This window comes from Hirundo rustica, chromosome 3 (genome assembly GCF_015227805.2).
Source record: "Hirundo rustica isolate bHirRus1 chromosome 3, bHirRus1.pri.v3, whole genome shotgun sequence".
Lineage (NCBI taxonomy): Eukaryota > Metazoa > Chordata > Aves > Passeriformes > Hirundinidae > Hirundo > Hirundo rustica.
Genome location: NC_053452.1, coordinates 40,090,360 through 40,106,079, shown reverse-complemented (window position 1 = coordinate 40,106,079; position 15,720 = coordinate 40,090,360).

Here is a 15,720-nt window from a genome sequence, read left to right as displayed (position 1 = left end):
CTGCATGTTTATTATCAGTGTTTTTCTAGTACTAGGCCTGCATAGCATTTTTTTAAGGCTGTAATAATGTGGCAGGTCTGCTTACTAGACAGGACCAAGCTGGGGAAGAACTTTGTTCAGTAGGTGGGCTAATCCTACAAAAAGAAAATGAGGCGAGTTGCAAAGAGCAAGATGCACTAATGGGAACATCCATAGCTTGCTGATGCAATGTAAGTTCGAAGTAGAAAGCTGGTTTTTGGAAGAGGTAGGCTTTTATATAGAATAGGTACACTTGCACGCTCTATAGCTTTAAAAAAGAGTATTCATACATAAGCCTGTGTTTCTTATTTTTCTTAAATGAAGATAGAAGTGGAAAAACAAATTAATATTTAAGTAAGGATCCAAAAATGTTTTAAAATCTTACTTCTCCCATGTAACAAGTAATGGGACAAGAGGAAATGGGCTCAAGTTGTACCAAGATTTAGACTGGATATTAGGAAAAATTTCTTCCCCAAAAGGGTTAAGTGTTGGGATGGGCTGCCCAAGAAAGTGGTTGAACCAGCATCCCTAGAGGTACCTTAAAAGACATACAAATGTGATGCTTAGGGAGACAGTTTAGTGTTGGACTTGACATTATTAAGCTAGGAGTTGTAGTCAATGATCTTAAAGGTCTTTTCCAACCTGAGTTATTCTGTGATTATTCAAGTGTCGAAAAATCACTAAGATTTTAATTAAAAAGATGCTAAAAAGGTAGCAGGGATAGAAATAAATATGTTAGGAAAGGAAGGTGTGCAGGTAAGGCATGGTGTGTTTCAGTCTTCATTACAGGATGAAGGGAGGTAGAAAATAGGGTAAGGAGAACAATATACTAGAAAACTTTGTTACAGGGATGTCAGAAGCTGCTTGTAATGCTTGCAAAAAGAAGACAAATCTGATTTTTCTCTATTTTTTTTTTTCTCATTTGTTTGCTTTGTTTTGTTTTAAGTACTGTGGATCTTTTCCAGATGGCATGGGAAGGGGGGCTGTGTATTTTATAGTTACCTGTGTTGTACCCAGTGTGATGGGCAGGGGTTCAAACCCACCTGGGCTGAATTTTATCTCTGTACTGGAGTTCTACAAGGGTATGGGTTTCCAGAAGGGATCTTTCCAGTGTTATTTTGTTATCTTGTTATTTTGTTATCTTGTTATTTTGTTTTGAAAGACGGCAAACTTCTATCTTCCTTTGGCTATGGGGCAGGGTTGTGCCTGTGAAGGGAAATCTTTACTGCCCACAGTGTATTGCTCATGGCTTGTTTGTAACATTCCTAGAGGGTAGCTTTTTTTAGGATTTCTGCCTGTCCCTGCCATGTCTGATCTATCTTCCTGAGTTCCTTGGTGTTTCCTTGTCTACCATGAGCTGTCTGAATCTTCTACATTTCAGCAGCAGCTGAGCTGTCCCAGTTCCCTCTGGGCAGCTGAGTGATGTCCTGTGAGATGCCAAACAGTCCAGAGGCTCCCAAGGCAGCCTCACAGTTCTACTGTGAGCTGTTTACAGTGGAGCAGGTAATACATTTTTAAGAAGTGTTTCAAGGTAAAGTTATGAATAATGTTGAGTAGAATTGGACCTCTAGGAAGAATAATTTCTTTAAAAACATTCTAGTACCATGTGGGTAGTTGTCTAGGACCTGTAAATATGTGATTTCAGTCTCTCGTCTGAGAAATGCTCTAAACATCTCTTCTGTGAGAAAGGTGGCTGCTGATGAATTTTTTTCTGCCTGTGTGTGAAATTAAGGAATTCTTGTCTGCTTCTATGAAAAGTGAACAGCTATTTTGGCTGTGTCAAAAAGTCAACTATGTCATGTTTATCTAACATTTTGAATTAAAGCTTAATTTGAGGTGATAGAACAATCCCTTTCTGTGTATACTACTGCTAACACCTCAACTGAGTTGAGAACTGCAGATGTTGTTTGATTCATGCTTTTTATAAGTTTTAAGCTAAGACTGGACTTCTGCAGCATGTAAATGTGCACAAGGTTATTTCTGCCATCTGTATGCCTACAAATTATAAACCCAAGTATATATCAGTATAAACCCAAGCTATTTAGTAGACTGCATTCATTCCTGTCACAACTTTACATGTCTTCTCAGTCAGTCTTGTTAAGTGTTGCCTTTTTTAATTATTCCTTAGTTGAGGAGAAGAAACACAGGCATTCTATTCTAACAACTAGGATGCTTTATTTTTGAATTCCGGATCCCTTTGTAGATGAAGGTAGTAAAGACATCTATCTGAACTCTTTTTCTCCTGCAAGTTAATGCTCTAGATTATAGTTGCACTTCTTTTTTTTTTTTTTTTTTTTTTTTTTTTTTTTATTGGCCTGTTGATTTGCTTGGTCAGGAGATTTGGTTGTGGTGGTTGTTTTGTTTGTTTGTTTGTTTGTTTGTTTTTTTGTTTTGATTTGTTTTTTACATGTTCCACTTTGGGTATAAAATACTGGAATATTTTTGCATGTGAAGACCAGAATCCAAGTGTCCCAAATCTCAGATGAATGTCCCAGTGATCAGTTAGTTAGCTGCCTCTCCAGCACTTGGTAAACATTTCAGTATCTTATCAAAGAAGATCAGCATTCACAGGAAGACTGCTGTCCTGGCTAAGATGTCCTCCTGTGCATGATGCAGCTCTGTCCAGGTAGGGGAGGGGACTTACATCTAGCCTCTGAATTTCTCACTTCAGCCAGTAATGAGCTTTTCTTCATGTTCAGGTGTTTCAGTTTTCTTCTATCTGTTCATTTGGAGGCTTTAACACTGCTATTTTATAGTCCTTCACCTTGAAAAAGAAAAGCCCCCAAACTGAAGAACATGTAAGTGGCAAACATGGGTATTACTACTGTCACTGCTTTAACTGAGTTAACAAGGGCATGACTCTCTTTGTGCTCTAAGAAAAAGGATTTTGTCAGAGAATTATAGTCAGATGTTTTAGCTGTGAATATTTGATATTGTGCATGCAAATTAGGTTGATTAGCACTTCCAGGAGTTTCTGTATATTTGTCTGAAGTGTGTACATGCACAGAGGCAAATGGCTATTATGCAATATATTATCATTAAATATATGTAATAATTAATTTCTCAATGTGTGCATATTGTGATTCACCATAATTTTGTGTGAACTTGAAAGGGCCCTTATGCATTTTGAAATATATTCCCACTGTTATCATAACAAATGTTGCTCTTCGCTGCAAAGTCAAAGTGCATTTGAATATAAGGGCACTTACAACATACTTATATCATCCTGGAGCAACCACAGGGAGAACTTGTAAGGCTGTAAAGCCTAAGCAACCAGTCACCATCCATAATTGTGGACTTTTGTTATTAACCCCTGTGACCAGAGTACAGCTGGATGTGGAATAAAACACATAAAGTATTTATCGAGAAATAATAAAAACGCATTCCCCAAACGGAATTTTTACCTGCAGACTCACAGACTGTGTGAAACAAAGGAATTGAAAGAACAGCATGCTGGAAATTGTTGGCCACAGGGGGATGAAAAAAAAAGAAAAAGACAATAAATCTGCAGCTGAAAAATATTGTCAGACAAATGGAATCAGCATTTGTATAAAAAGGTTTAGGACAAATTAATTGTTCTCTTGAATTCCTAACTTTCCCCAGAACTGAAGCCTGCAACTAGGATGAAATTTTGTTTTATTCTGGTAAAATTTATGTGTTCCAACTAATTGTCTTTTTTTTTTTATTGTATGGATGGCTGAACAAAACCTGCTGTTACATCTAGAGTCAGACAAAGTGTTTTCAGTGGCATATGAAAATAAGCTAAATTCTGTTTCTGCTTCCTTTAAAAATAGGCCTCTAATACATTTATTGCCACAAACATCTCTACTACTTGATACTAAATTGTACAACGAGGCCATGGAGTGAAGGGGAAAGACAAGTGATAATGCTATAATCCTGAGAGATAATAAAGGTTCAGATGTTTTGATTGATATTATTATCTCACTTGAGTAATCTTCACCCATCTGAAGAGGACCACTATACACTCAAAACCAATGCTGATATTTTTTGTGGGACTCCAGTGGTGTCCAAGAATTATGCCTATAGACTGCGCCAGGCTAATCTTGTTTTTTCTTTTCTTCCTCAAGATCTGAAAACCAGCTAAATGATTTCCTTCTACTACTGCCCCCAGCCCACCAATATTGTTACAAAACCCAGGGATGGTTAAAAAAAAAAAAAAATTGTGTGTATTAGACCAGAGTAAATTATTCTTCTTGAAAAAATGGTTTTGACTCACTTACATGCTGGTCTGTGAAAAGTGTCTACTCTCAGGAAATCGCTTCAGACTTTCTCCTCAAAATTCATGCTGTCAGCTGGGTTTTTGATAAACAAGCAATGATGTGCCTGTTTCCTATTCACTTTTTCTTCAGTATGAGCATTCCCAACAGGAGTGGCACCCCCATAGCTGATGAAGGTCGGATACTTGTTAAATGTGGAAATGACAGGGTACACTGGGAACTGAGTCTGGCCAAGGAGCATGGTCTGCAGAGGATACCCCTAAGGCACTTAATTAAAACTCCTAGCAGGCAACATCTGCATAGAAGCAGTTTTGGTTTTGGGACAGACTAGAAATTTCAAATCTCTGATGAATTTTATACTCTTCCCATGCCCCTCGTCAGCCCTCCCTCCCTCTCCCAGTAAAAGCTTATCCTCCTGTGTATATGAAAACAGACAACATGGATTCCATTAAAAAAAACCTGGAAAATTTCATGTGGTATTCTCATCATGTCTAGCATAAAGAGAAATGCCAGAACTGTAGTGGCACTCACTTGTGTATGCATACATGCTTTAGCACCTTAAGGGCAAATAGCTTCTGCCTTTTCATGTCCTTGAAATTAGCATGGAGTAGAATTGGCCCAGCTTCTGAGTGGCAATACTGTGTGATGTTTATTTCGTTCCTAGTTTAAAGGTATTACAGGGGCAAAAAACATAAATGAAGCTCCACAGGCAGTGAGAGAAATTGCTAAATAGTATTTGGACTTTTATACTCCGGACTGCTGGGGGAAGGTACAATTCAACAGCCGTGGCCATTTTTCCTGTTCTCTCCTGCTATCCCTGCCCTAGCAGTTCTTATTATTGACCTGGGAGTGAGCACAATTAAAATATTTTTTTCAGTTCTATCCTGCACTTATCTTTAATCTTGATGGGAATTTTTTTAATATCAAAAATGCAAGTAAGGGAGGCTAATGTTCTAAAGTCTGGAGTGGATGATAAGATTTGCTGAAAATGAAAGAAAAGACTACTCCAAGTAGCAATAATGTTTTCAAACACGTTGTGTTTCAGGTGGTATAGTCTGCTATTAGAGTCCTAAAAAACAGTTTTCATACTTGTTGCAATAAATCCCATTTATATGATGACAAGGGAGGAAGAGAGATAAGTGAGGTCACTTGAGGAGGAGAACAAAAAAATCTCAGAGGAAAAGTACTGTGGTTGGCACTGACCTCTCCTGGAAAAGGAGAAGATACAGGAAGTTTATCTGCTTCTTACTACCGTGTGTACATACTTCTTCAGAAATGGGTATAGTTGAAAGCATTTTTAAATACCAAAAAAACCAAAATAACATCAATGGCTGGAGACCCTGACAGAAAGTGTGAAAACTATCTACAAGTGATTTTGTAAAGGCTAGAGAAGATGAATTAAAGGGAGGGACTGTGATGTCCTTGTAAAATCTGAGAAAAAACTTAATACTCACTGGGGATCTGCATGCCCAATGCTAGGAATAGTCAGGGTATTTGAAAAATATATTGGACTCAATGTAAAATAATATTGAACCTGTTCAAGGTTATAGATTAGATTTGGGCTGCCCTGTGAAGTCCTACAAGTTTCATGTTTCTACCCTCAGAAGTTTGGCTGGTTGATGCTCTTTCAGTCATTTTACATTTGGGGTATAATCATATTCTAAGACTTTATTTAAAGATAAAATTCAGGAGATATTATTTAGATGTTAAAATACTAGTTTGAATAATCAAGGAGGCTACTCCATAGAAAATAATAGAATATTTTCCTTTTCATGTTTTCACCTCTTTTTAATGAAAAAAATCAAATTGTTCTGTCAAAATATTTCCCAACAATGGAAGTGAAGAAGAAAGAGAAGAAGAAAATATTTCAACCCTTATAAAATGGTGAGAAAAATATTTTAGCTTTTGTTCTAAATCAACTCGAGTCACTGATAGCTATAGTAAAGTCTGTAGTATATTTTACTTCTCTCATGTCATGAAGTATATGAGAATAGGGAGAAAAATTTACTTGTTTTACTTTGAGTTCTGGTGAAACATAATTTCTACAAAACAAGAATTCTGAGTTTGTTACCTCGGCTATCCACATGGAGAAGGTGTCTACATACCATTTTGCAGTGTTGTCAATAGGCTATGTAGACCAACTCTTGGAAGACAAAGCTCAGGATGAAATTGTGTATTTGAGAAACTTTCTAATAGAGTGCTGTTTGTAATGAGTTGTATCAATGCTCTGAGTGTCCTCACATTGATCTGAGGTATGAAACCTTTATTTCATCTTCAACAAGTCTGAAATCTTCCTCTTGCACTGGAACACTCACATCTATGATTTCACTTGTTTTTTCTTTTATACTTCTGACTTGACAGTAGCTAGCTTGTGAAATCTTTCAGGAAGAAAGGAGTACTTCAGCCCATCAGGGCTGAATTCTGCAGTTCTTAAAGTAACAGTTTAATTTTTAAATGCTGAATTTATTCTTTTATAAGTAGAGTCTGAGTCTTATTCACTGGTGAGTGCTCATGAAAAATAAATGCAAAAACCTCGACCAAACCCCTACAGGTTTATTTCAGATTTCTTGTTTTCTTTCTTTTGTGGGCTTAACTAAAGAATTTAAAAAGATCTCAGGTAAATAAGCATATAAGAATCTGGCTGTATTACTGTAAATGTCTTTGTATCAGTATTTATCCACCTCCTCCATCCTTCCCCCCCGGTTTGATTATTTATCTAATTTTTTCCTCTTTCACAACATAAGTGTCCTCCTCTATTTTCATGTTTTACTTGCTGAATACTTGCTTCTGCATCTAACGAATATGGGTGCTGGGCAGAAACTTGAACACTTTTTGTTTTGTTTTTTTTGGCTTTTGTTGTTTGGTTTGTGCCATTTTGTTTGTTTGTTTTGTTTAACTGTTTGTATTTTCAATTCTCTTGCTGCCTGTGTAACCTTCTGTGATGAATTAGGTGAATTTTGTCAAGGAGTTACACAATCCAGGGAGTAATCTTCAAGACTTCCTGACACTTTTATAGACACTTTGGATGGATATGGTCAGCCCAGGTTCTGTCAAGTGCGAGAGAAACCTGGGCAGGAGGGCATCCAAGCTACCACATACTAACACCACACTGCCAGGTAAGATATAATAGGGTGGCAAGAAAACAGTTTTGGCACAGAAAAAGAAGAAATAGTTCCTATTATGAGTTGTCAATAGTGTTTTTCAGAAAAGCAAAAGCTATGGGAACTTTTACTCACTAAGAATAGACACTGCTTTTAGTGGAACAAGTTGCATGCATTTAGTTAATGGGGTGTTTGGTTTTGGTTTTGGATGGGAGAAAAAGTTTCTGGGCTAGCAATTTCACATATATTCAAAAAATTCTTTAATAAGAGCTATATGCTTCAACCAGCATCCATTAATGTTTTTGAACTCCATACCTATTACGATATATTCCCTGAAGATCAGCATTGAACTGTATATTCATTGTATATCTATTTAAATTTTTCATTAACAGAGGAAATCCCAGTCTGCTTCTGTATAATAATAGTTTTGTTCTAAAGTACTTTACCGCATAGTCCATATTTTCTGCCTATTTACTAAACTTAAAGGCAATGAATTGCCGTTGATTACATTATTCAGCTATCAGCTTGTTTTATTCCTTCAGAGGGTGTGGGAAGAATGCTTCAAAAAAGCCTATTGGAAACAGCAGTGCTCCTGCTGCATTTATTCAGGCTTGGGCTGGTTCTTACTGGGCTCCTGTGAAATACTTTGAAAAGCAAGAAAAAAGAGGAATCAGCTTTTAGCCTGTTATTAGAAAGCTGCTGCAAAGTTGCATTTTGCTTCTCTGTCTTTTTTCATTATTAAAATCTGTATTCCTGTGTTTAAAGTCATTTAACTTGAGTCTTCTTCCCACAAGAAAAAACCTTGTGTTTTCCTTTGAATTTCTTCCCTTTTATATAAAACTATTTCCAAGAACCCAGTGCTTTCCCCTTCCATTTAGGATACGACTATGTATTCCTCCTGCGACCACCATCTATCACCACTTTGCTCTTCTCTCGGTGACATCAAACATAGCTTTACTCTTAGGACCTGGCTGACCTTTCTCCAGGCACACAAAGCTCAATTCCCATCTCCACTAACCATCTAGAAGTCAGCAGTGCCAGACACTTGTGTCCCAATTGTTTTGGGGGGCGATTACTTTTGTGCTGTCTCCTGTTAGCACAGGTGCTTGTGAGCAGTTCCAGTCCTCCACCACCTTGAAGTGACCTCACTGCTCTCTTCCAAATGCCTGATTGTAATTTTCCTTCAAGCTTTCATCATACCTACCAGAGATTTGACAGGAGCTGGGCTGCCATGCCTTGGGCCACCATCAGGCTGGCTGGCACCAGCTGTGGTTCTGGGTGCTCGTGTCTCCTTGTTTTGAAATCCTTGCCTCTGTGCCTGCTTGCTTGCATTCAAACCCCAAAGCTTGGAGGCTGTTGTTCTGAATTTCTGCCTATTTTATGTGCTTTTATGTGCAACCAGCAGGCTTGCCTTGTGAAGGCAAGAGTAGAAATTTGTGCCAAAGTTATTGGGGAACATCCATCCACTCCCTTGTTGTTATGTAACTAGCAATTAAGTCTGGCTTGATTTTTCCAGTATACAGAAACCAGAAAAGGCAATGGTTCACCAGTGATATTACGACATTCGTTATACGAGTACATAGGTGTTTGCAATAGGTGCATGCCAGGATTCAAAAATCATGGAAGGCATTTGTTTGCTGTATGGTGTAAACTGTAATGTCACCCAGATGTGTGTTCAGTACCAGCCCTACAGGGAATTCCTTCCATAACTCCTGTCAAAACTGGCAGCACCATTTTGTGTTCTCTTTCTGGCAATGCAAGTTTGTGTGAACTTTTTCTGTTTTCCTAATAAATTTATGTTTGATTAATTTTAATGGAATATATTTATTAAATACAGAGGATAGAGGTTTGTAAGCTGAAATATGTAGTTAAAAGTCTTACTGTTATTAAAAGCCTTGCTTTTGGCTGGTATCTACAAAGACAACGTAAAAATAAAAATTCCAATTATTTTGTAACTTAGTTTCTCATGCTTAACTAGCTCTTCCTTGCACCTAGTTTGTCAGTGCAGGAAAATACTTAAGCTATTTATATTCAAAATAAACTAGTGAATAGAAATTAAAATCTCCTCCTTAACCTAGAAGAAGGGCCTAAAAAGACTGATATGTACTCTTTTGAAATAAGTAATTATAAAAAAAAATCTAATAAAAATTCCTTATTTCAGTCTTAGTCTTCCCCAGAAGATTAGGCTTTTCAAAAGATTTTTATGCTTTTGCCATTTAAATGTTAGTCAAACTTTTTAATAATTAAACATGGATAGCTAAAAAAAAATATTAATTATGTATCTCCTAGGCCACAGAAAGAAGCTGTTTTAACAGGCTACAAATTGATTTAGTATGCATAAAATTTAACATTTAATAATACCACAAGAACATTTATTTTAAATGTTTCCATGTTCCAGTCCTATCTAATTAATATTTCAGTGTAAGTGCACTGATTATGCTCTTTATTTTCTTCCTCAGTGCTACTGAATTTGTTCATTTAACAACCCTTGATTGAAGCTTCAACAAACCACACAGCAGAATAAACCAGGCTACTTGAGGCTACAGAATTGAGGACCCCAAGATATCTCAGAAGTAAGTTTAATGAAAAATGATCTTTAGGAATGCTTTCTTTACAAATATAAGCTGTTGTGTATCACCAAAAAATTTTACAGAAAAGGGTTATTATTTGGTTAAAAAAAGGTTGCTTCCATCAGATCTGCATTTTCATGCATAATTGTAGAAGCAGTGAAGATTGTTTTGGCTTGACTGGCATTTACAACTGTGCACTGAAGCAAGAGTTCTAATGCCCTCCTGAATTTTAGTTCCTAAACGATGTGATGCGCTTGACAACCTATTAGACTCTTCAGGAACAAACCCAAAGGAGAAGCCTTTAAGCTGAGCAATTATTTTCTGTTCAAGTGCAGAAATGTTGGTTGTAGGATAAGCAATGCAAAGAGGAAATATAGATTGATCTAGATGACACATTGTCATAGTCTCTTCTATGAGTCTCGTCCTTACCAAAATAATACCTGATGTTGTTTTGGGGTTATTTTTTTCTGAACAGCTATACAAATCAGAATATTTTCAGAGGAGGAAAACCACTACCATCCTGATTAAGAGGGCGTGTCATTAATAATTTTTTTGGTTTTCCCTCATTGCTAATGAGCTGATGTCATTACAGAGTTTGACATTACAAAGAGGTGGTGTGGAGTCAGGGACAAGCGCTGGGAAGGAAATGAGAGGGGTTGTTTGGGAAAAGATGCAAAGTGTGCTTGGTAAGTAGTGTCTGAACAGGCTGCCTGCTCCGAAGATCCAGCTGCAGCTCAGAGTTGCCAGCCTCCGAGTCAGTTTTGGACATGCTTGGGATTAGTGACTTTGCAATTTTGCGTTAGGCATGGCTGTGCCCTTGAGGCAACAGATAGCAATTCTGAGCTTGATTTCACTGTTTTTTTCCTGCTAGTTTCTAAGACATCTGTGACAAGAAATGCTGTGCTTCTTTATGCACTTGTGGGGAAAGAAAGAATCATAAGGAGACAGCACTTCTGATTGAAATCTCTGCTCTTTCATGTCTAAATCCAATATTATTTTAATGCTTTTTAGTGCTCTGCAAGAAAACGAAAGTTGAGCTATTGATAAGGCTTTATCTACAGGTAAGTATTTTCTTTCATCATCGAGCAAACAAGATTTTAGGGACCTGTTCCTAAAATTACTTCCTCTTCCTCTCCACAGATTTGATGATTTGATTTTCAGTTAGAAAGTGGTAGTGAAGAAGGAGTTGAGGAAAAGAGAATGAAGAGACAGCATCTACCCATTTGCAAATATGAAACATATTTAGATTTAATAAAGGCAGTGAGCAAAGGGATGGGACTTGAGCAAGTAGAAAGCCTTGATGGTTTTGACAAGCCTTTTCTTTATTCTCTTGTGCTAATTGAGCCACTTGACAGGTTAGCATCAGGGCACAGTCAAATTCTGACAGGCTAATTTGAACTTGTGGTTCCAATGAAACATATATATGGCAATCACTGTATTTAGTGACAATCAGTGTCATTTTCTGCTTAAATGCAGACAGCTCAACACATTTATTCAGCTGCCTATCTGGGAATAAAGCAAGCAACCCTATGATGAAGGTGAAGCCAACAGGTTAAATCAGGGGGTCTATTTGCATTCTTCATAATGCTTGGGATCCAGAAGGAGGATGGGAGGATGACCATTAAGCTGATCTGAGTGAGACTGGTAGAGGTGAACAAAGGACGAGAACAAGTTGCCATTTGATGTGGTAAACTGAGGAATATTTCTTGCCATAATCTAGCTAGAGATTCAAAAGACTGATGACAAAACTACCCCAGCTTAGCAGAGGCTGCCTCCCTAACGCTGAGTAAGCACAAAAACACTCAGCATTGCATGATCTTAACTACCTTTTGGAAGGGTATTGAATAAACTGGCCAGCTGGTCTGTGTTGAAAGGCAGCTATCCTCAGCCTTCAAAACTGAGAAAGTTAGACTCTGTGCACTCTGAAACAAATATTCATTAGTACTACAATTCTACAATCAGAACTCTAAGTGATAAATAACTTTACAAAACTACTTAATATTCTTTTTGTGCAAATAGTTCGTGCTAGATTAATGACACCTTTGTATGCATGCTTTGGCAAATTTTATTTGGGCCCTAAAATTACTAGATAAATGTCTAATGAGGGCATAGGGAAGAAAGAATATGATTTTTCAGCATTAGCTCATGTTTGTTGAAGTTCCCATGACTTGGGGTCAGGACCTGTTTTTTTACATCATCTTTGGCTAATGTCAAAATCTTAGCACTGTTGTGCTATAAATCTAGTGAAATGAAGACTTCATGACATTCTTCTCTCTCCTTTCCAACTTTTAAATTCTCTGTTGGTAGAAATTATGTTTTTGTGTTGGAGCAGATGTAGCTATTCAGCGTGATTGTAAAATATCTGAAGTATGTAGTGTCAAATCCTTATTGTAGCAAAAAAAAAAAAGAAAAAGAAAGCATGTATGCTTGTAATGCTGTAATATAAGACTTATTTAGTTACCTTTTTTGCTTATGATGGTTGAGTTCTGTGTGCAAGCAGAGACAGAGACTTGTGCAGAGATTGTTATCCTTGTCCATTGCTAAATTTATTATGACTGATACTCTGATAGAGTCATAAAAACAAGAACTGGAGACGACTAAGACCTGTTTATCTCAGGTCTCATTTGTCTCAGGCTCTCAGAAGCCACTTCTGTTCACATGGTGTAGCTGTGTTTTGTATATTCAGGAGGCCTCTACTTTTTTTCTCATCAAGAGAAGCTGACACATGGTTGAGATGCAAGAAGTCTGCACTGACTTATAAATGGTTAATTTATGTAACATGGCAGGTTTTGGCTTTAACTTCTAGCTTATTTTCATCTTTGTTTGACAATTAACAAAATTAATTTGTCACTTTGGGGACAGAGGAAGAGAAAATTGCAATGAAACCTTGCAGCTAGATTTCCAGAATTTGGCTTTAAACTGCTCTTATTACCCATGGCAGGACTTATAATTTAACTTTTTGTTTTCCATATGCCAATCTCCTCAAGAGTGACCATTTTATGGAAGCTGAGGAAAATGTATGTGGTATCTTATCTGGAAAAATTCATAATTTTCTGTAGGCTTCCTTCCATGTTAAAGTATTAACATGTTTCTTCAAGATTTATCCCCATCTTCCATCCACACAATCAATCTTTCATTTCTCCTCAACAAGGTTATGTTGATTATATGCTAATGTGATGATTCTGTCAAAATGAAGATCAATATTTTAATGCTAATGCACTGATTTCAATTTTGGAGAGAAACCTGTAGTTAGCTCCGTCATGACAACTTTGTGTGACATATGTCACAGTTTGGAATTGATCCAACTAGGTGTTGTGTCGTAAACACCGTGTTTCCTCTCCAGTGTTCAGAGGCTGAGATGTAATTTGTTCCAATCAGGATGTACTTTGACAAGCCGGCTGAATGGGATGCAGCTGCTGTTGTTAAATATTTCCACCTCTCCCTGCTTTTCAGGTTTTCCCAGATGTCATAGTCTTCAGAGCTCTCCATGCTAGCATTACAAGCAGCTCTGCCAAGGGTTAGGAGGAAGTGAGAGTGGGATGTGCTGGAAAGAAAAGTAGCGCATTATACATTATAGGAAGAGATGGACAAAGGGTTTTGATTGGAAAAGCCTTCTGCACTGATGAATAACTAATTCACTCGGATTCTAAATCTGACAGTTATTGTGCACTTGATGAATGCTTTGGAAATTCTATACGTGGAAAGGCATCTCATAATAACATGACTCAGGAACAGTGAAGCAATAATCCTTTTAAAACCAGAGATCCTACCTGAGCTGTTTTTGCTTTGGAATACAAAAACTTTGAAAACCACTGTATTTTGCTCCACTCCACAAGCCTAGCAAGTAAAAAGCATTGTAGTACTCTTCACATACCAATAGAAATACCTGTCTCCTAAACCATTTCTCCCATGCCCGTGAAACTTTAGCTGGGTAACTCTTTAGGGAAGCTTTGTACAACTTGTCATTGTCCTTTTGCAATGGAATGAGCAGCGGAGTTATTCCATGAGGTCTTTTGAAAGTGTATCAGTGGGAAAGAGTGCATGAAGCTGTCTGCATCTTTTGAAATGTAGTCATTGCCACTTTTTGACTGGCAAAGAAAGAATAAAGCTTATTTTATTTTGTTTAGTTACCAGCATCACACCAACTTATTACCCTATCCTTGGCTAAACATATTTCTTAGGGTTTTCTGTGCTATAGATTACTTGACCAGCTTGTTGGCTTCAGCGGAGCTCTGACCTAGTCATTTTAAATGACATAACAAATATTTTCTCAACAATTTATTTTCCCTTACAGTGGCTACTTTTGCTTATAGTCTCTATAAGTATTTTCTGCAGTCAATATTCTTTACTTTAAGTGAAGTAAATTGTGAGAGAATTATACTTTTGTTAGAGCAGAGCAAGTGCATTTAGAGCTGAGTCTTGGGTTTTATTGACCCTTGCAGCCTTTGTTGCTCTGATTTCTAGAGCTAGGAAATAAACCTTCATTTACTACATTCAGTGTATCCAAACATCTTTACAGGGGGAATAATGCTTTGACTGTTACTTTCATGGTCTTTAATTGAAGGTAAAAGTAAAGACCACCAACAGTGAAAAAATACTTTTCCTCTTCAAGTTCAAACTACAAGGAGAAAACAGTAGAGAAGGCCTATTGGGGTGACGTGATGTCCCTGAGCAGACTTGGGGATAGGTTAGATTAAATTTACAACAATTTCTCTATGAATGCTCAGTTTATGCAGAAAGCCTTCCCATCTCCAACACACACTGTATACTGCTTTGGGAATTGCTCTGAAAAAACCTTCCGTTGGTGGCTTTTAGGTGTTTCTGGTTCCTCCAGTATAGGACAGTAGTAGAGAGAATAATCTGCTTTTCTGTTAATAAAGATATCAGATTTTAGAATTTGGCTGTGAATTCTCTGAGTAGGCATAGTGTAATGCACTGTATTGGAAAGTTCTTCAGGCTTCCTTATGCAGACCCCTACAACTACCTAAAAGGAGGCAGTGTCAGCCTCTTCCCAGGCAATGAGTGACAGGATAGAACAAGAGGATGTACTCTTAAGCTGCACCAGGGGAGGTTTAGGTTGGGCATCAAGAAGGATTTCTTCACAGACACGGTGATTATACACTGGAATGAAATGCCCATGAAGGTGGTGCAGTCACTGTCCTGGTGGCATTTAAGGGAAGACTGGATGTGGCACTTACTGCCATTGTCTAGCTGACATGGTGTTAGGTCAGAGGTTGGACCTGATGATCTCAGGGGTGTTTTCCAACATAATTGATTATGTGATTCTGTGCTGTTTTACCCAGAAGGTTCCCTACTAAGACTTAAAATGGTATGTAACTTTTCTGTTTGGGTAAGGGCCAGCTATATTGCTAAAATGCCAATTAATGTGGCTTGTAATACTTTTGTGGTTCATATTCTAGTTTGCTACAAGTTTGGTTTGTACTATCATTCATTTCATTTCAAACAAATGGAAAACAGGGGAGGAATAGTGATTTGACAGTAACTTCCTAACTTTGCATAGCATTATGGTTCTATTTGAACAATGCAGAAGACCTGCAATCCACTCCCAACTCCTTGGGCCCACTATTCCCCCTCTTAAAGGGGTCAGCAACATGACTTGATGGAAACCGTATCATCTTTCAAGTCTGCTAGTGTTTATCAAGTCTTGAGAAACCACCTACTTGCTTCTGGATTGTGTGGTAGTTTTTATTTTCCTTCGTTTCTTCATTCTGCCATTTTGTTTCTTTTTGTATAAGGCAATTGGGAAATCATGTAAAAATAAATTCATTTTTA